The sequence below is a fragment of the Synchiropus splendidus genome, chromosome 5, assembly GCF_027744825.2.
Source record: "Synchiropus splendidus isolate RoL2022-P1 chromosome 5, RoL_Sspl_1.0, whole genome shotgun sequence".
Classification (NCBI taxonomy): Eukaryota; Metazoa; Chordata; class Actinopteri; order Syngnathiformes; family Callionymidae; genus Synchiropus; species Synchiropus splendidus.
Genome location: NC_071338.1, coordinates 28,661,250 through 28,666,483, shown reverse-complemented (window position 1 = coordinate 28,666,483; position 5,234 = coordinate 28,661,250).

Sequence of the window (5,234 nt, the reverse complement as noted above, 5' to 3'; positions counted from 1 at the left end):
AACAAATGGGTTTAATAGGCCGGCCTTCATAACCAGAAGTCTTGAGGGACAGCACAATGCTTCGACCACAAAGCAAATATGAGTCATTTGTGTGCTCGTCTTATGGGAGTCATAACAACCACAATGGGATGAATTAGTAGTTACTTATGTAATTACAAGAGAAACTGCCTTCCCATACACACACAAGCAAGGCTTTGTGAAGAGGAAAGCAAACTGAGAGACGCCCGACACCACAATGTCATGAATCAAATCCAACAAAATATTATCTCCAACACATTGCTTGAAACATTTTCAGAGTTTAGGAGAGAGAACAATGAGCGGGAGGTGATAGATCAGATTTCCTGGACATCACAGGAGGATGAAGAAAAAGCCCTGCCACTTCATATCCCAAAATTCACCAGATGTCGCGCTAGCTTAACTTTTTAGCTTCTGTAATGTCATTCCATTGTTTGAAGCCAGACGTCTTTGCTTCAACTCACTTCAAATTGCTTCTGTTATGTTTGTTTTCTTGTGCTCTTATTTTGTCATTTCCCGCGTGTGTATTTCTGGTTTTTGTGTGTTTCCTTTTCCTGTTTTTCTTCCTCCAGCTTCCATAGCGACGCGGCTAGCCCCATTCCGTTAATCAGCCCGGCTGTATATCTACACCTTGTCACTGCCTGATGCGGTCCGCCGGAAATTCCGGGACTGGAACTGGGAATTGCGCATGTTTTACCAATTGACTTTTACTGGTCAGCGCATGCGTCCATGGTTATATCGCGCATAGGCGATGAGGTTTTTCTTTAACTTATTGAATTTTTTATTTTTTACTTCTAGTGTCTAGATTAAGAAATTGTATGTTTTATATGATATTCTTTTTTTTTTTTTTTAATCCAACAACATAAACAGACTCAAGCGCCGCACCACGATCAACATAAACCTCTGTTGTATCGGAAGCAATGCACAGCGCAGGTGCATGCGCTCACCAGTAAACCGGTTAGTCTGTAACTTCCTGCTCCAGCACCATCATTTCCGGAGGACCACATAAGGCAGACGGACCAGAACATGCTTACGTGTAAAACGTATAATTTCCAGATTTTACTGTGAAATGCAGACTATTTTAACAACTATTTAAGAAAAAAAACACAAATTTACGCGATAAAACCAGTAAACACAATTCGTAGAGCTCGCGCATGCGTGATTCTAACATCCGGTTCCAGTCCTGGCGGACCACATCAGGCAGGCGGACCACATCAGGCAGTGGAACACCTCAGTGACAGTTCGTGTTCCCAAGGAAGCTGGAGGAAGAAAAACACACAAAAACTGGAAATAAACAAACAGGGAAATGACAAAATAAGAGCACAAGAAAATGAACAGAACAGGTTCATGATTTTGGAAGGATAGACCCAAGTGCAGGAAGAGCTGGTCGACAGAAGGCACCGGAAACAAGATTAAATTACAGAGATTTAATAGAAGAAGAAATAAGAAATAGACAAGTAATGATAACGCCGGAACCAGAACGCGGACCGGGAACAACAAGCAGGGACTGGGGAAGAATCTGAAAACACAAGAGAAGCGAATTAGAATTGAAGCCTAAACTACATCAGAGAGAGAAATGAAAAGTGAGACTATAAAACTGCTCACATACGGTCTGAATGGCAAAGGGGAGAAACAGAAGCAGAGAGAGGAGAAACGAGGAACTAAAGGAGGCGGCTGAATAGGGATTTGAGCGCACAGAGAAATCTAGAAAAAAAAGTCAAGGAGGAAATCAAGAACAGGGAAGTCTTGAGAGAGTTATCGTAATGGAGCGGGAAACAACCATCTGGCAACAGGAGCTGGCGTTGACAGGTTCATATCCTTGGAAGGCTTGCTGATGGAATGAACGCTAGCTCTGTTGCCAGTGAGGCTGGTGAGAAAGGAGGAACAGGAAACGAGGACAACCGCGGATAACAAAATGAAAGCATGAGACAGAACACGGAGGAAATACAAAAATGCACGGACAGATAAAGTGCGGACGTGACAAACAGCTTCAGCTGCATATTTGCGTAGAAACAGGGTTAACTGAATTACAGCGACAGTTTTCATGCAATGCCTAGATCACTGATTCTTAGCTGACCAATTCATAAATCCAAGCACACAAGAAATAAAAACTACATTTGGTCGGAAATGGTGTGCCACCAAACACTAAGTTATCCCTGTGGGCGTCACGGCGCTCTGTGAAAAAGCTACGAGGCAATTACAAATGCTCTTCAAAAGTCTCCCTGCAAATGTACTCACATGGAAAATGAAGCAGAGACAGCCCTCCGTCCCCCTAAAGACTTTAAGATATATGGCTGCTTTGGTAATTACCATGGGTCAGGTCCTAAATGGAGATATGTTCATATGCCAGTGATTTCTGCATAAATCTTCACGTGAGGGATTTTTTTTCCCTCCAACACACACTTGCATCTTGGTCAGGCTGTGGTGTTACGTGTGTGGGCTTGTTTACACCGCCTAGTGGGGACCATTTCTTGACAAAACACTGTCTTTGTGGGGACCTTTTGCCGGTCTCCGCAGGTCCAAACCTCAATTTTGATTAGAATTGGGTTTCAGTTTGGTTCAGAGTCATGGTTAAGGTTAGCCATATGTTTTGGAGGGTGAAGGCGGGAGGCTGGGGACAGCATGATGGCAATGATAGCAATACCATAGTGTGTGTGTGTGCTTGTACTTCTATCTTTGTGAGAGCCTGTATGAGTTTTTTATCAACAGAGTGAGGACATTTTTGCAAAGTGAGGACATTTTGGTCGGTCCTCACTACAAAATAGCTCTGTTTTTATAATTTGTTTTTTGTTTGGTGAAGATTTAAGGTTAAATTAGCCATATGTTTTAGATGGTTAGGTTTACGGGGAGAGGCTGAGGAAAGCATTATATCAATGTATGTCAATGATGGTCCTCACTAAGATAGGAAGACAAACATGTGTGTGTGTGTGGGTACTTTGTTTATCTTACTTTGTGGGGATGAATTCTTGACAAATCACTATCCTTGTGAGGACCGCACATTGTTGGGACATTTGGCTGGTCCTCAAGAGGTTAAGCCTCAATATGAGGATGAAGACTTCAAAATAACTAGGTCTTCATCATTTTAGGTTTTAGGTTTAAGTTTGGTTCAGATTCATGATGAAGGTTAGCCATTTGTTTTGGGTGGTTAGGTCGAGGGCAAATAGTGGGGCTGTGGAGTGAAGCTGGGGGGGGGGCACATGTGACCTTGGGGAACATACTTTTTTGCTGTAATAGAATAAAGTTTCATTGCAATTTTGGTTTATTTCATTTTTATTTATTTATTTATTTTTATTTCACTCAAATTGTCTTTTCTGCAACAGACAAAAACAATGTTAATAAAGTTATTCTTCATTGGAAGTTGATCTATATTCCTGTCTTTTTTCTTTCCTATGATGTTAACAAGGATACAATGTTATGCAGAGGTGTACTTATAATAATTCTATAGACAAATGATACAGATGAGGTGGTGAGTCACAATGTCCCCACAAGGATAGGCAAACAAACTTGGGAGTGTGTGTGTGTGTGTGTGTGTGTGTGTGTGTGTGTGTGTGTGTGTGTGTGTGTGTGTGTGTGTGTGTGTGTGCGCGTGTGTGTGCGTGTGTGTGTGCATGTATGCATGCAGGTAAGCATATGTGTGTGAAAGCGGCGGGTGATAAATGAGTTACGGAAGGATTGAGAGAGGCTCGTCGACAGCTGCTGGCTGCCATTCACACCTGAGAGGAGCCATGTCCTGATGAGAATGAATGTACTCTGACATCCTCCGGGACTCCTGCAGCCCCAGGAGGCCCTCATGAAGAAATACCACCTTGCCAAAAGAGAGGGCCACATCAAAACGCTCCCACAGGTCCCAGCAAAGGGCGCGAAGCAGAGAAGAATCTGGGGGACGGAGAGCCAAACAATACCAATACTACTTGAATCAGTCCTTTTCTGGAGCTCAGATGTTCCGCACCATGCTGCTCCCCTGAGCTGTGTTAATTAAACATGCAAAAATGTCAACCAGCATATGCTCGAAATGATCACCTGCTCATTAAAAGCATCATAATCAATCATACTCCACTCTTCAGAGTATTGCTGACACGTTGACCTCTCGCCAAACGACAGTCGTCTGCGGGTCCTGAAGGTTCACGAGGTTAGGAGACAAACCCTTTCTGGTCACATGTGTCAGGAAGGGTGCATCTGTGTCAAGCTTTGTTCAGGAGACATCTGTGGGGCACTGTGCTCATATACTGAAGCCTCCTGTGGCGCATCTGAGCGTGAATTCAAACCTGGATTCTCAAGAATGGGCAGCCGTTTTTCCCTTTGGTATTCAGGTGTAAAGAAAAGGATAACACTTTAGATTAGATGTTGTTTGGAATGTTCCCAAATCTAAAGTGTGACCTCAAAAAAAGAAATAAAGTGATAGATTTAACTACATATATCTTACATCACATTACTTTTGTTTGTTTGTCCACAACCGGTGTAAAATTATAGACAGACAGACAGACAGACAGATAGATAGATAGATAGATAGATAGATAGATAGATAGATAGATAGATAGATAGATAGATAGATAGATAGATAGATAGATAGATAGATAGATAGATAGATAGATAGACAGACAGACAGACAGACAGATAGATAGATAGATAGATTGACAGACAGATAGACAGATAGACAGACAGACAGACAGACAGATAGATAGATAGATAGATAGATTGACAGACAGACAGACAGACAGACAGACAGACAGATAGATAGATAGATAGATAGATAGATAGACAGACAGACAGACAGACAGACAGACAGACAGACAGATAGACAGACAGACAGACAGACAGACAGACAGACAGATAGATAGACAGACAGACAGATAGATAGATAGATAGATAGATAGATAGATAATCTAGTTAATTAATAAGTAAAAAGTTAATAAATTAATTTCAATTAATCGAAGTTTAATGGTATAAGAATATATTTGCCACAAGAAGCCACATCTTTTTAATTTGCATGAATTTGGTATATGACTGAATCAAATGATACATACATTAAAACATCAAAATATTGTTTATTTTGCGTCCGTTTGACTTGAATATAGACACCCTATTCAAGTTTTTATATCACCTGATTTAAACTAAAGCTCTTTTCATGTCTTGGATATATTTGTATAAGAATTTCAATTGTATAAGAATTTCAAGTACATTCAGAGTAGTGGAAACCCTGGTCATTGTGTAGAGAAAAA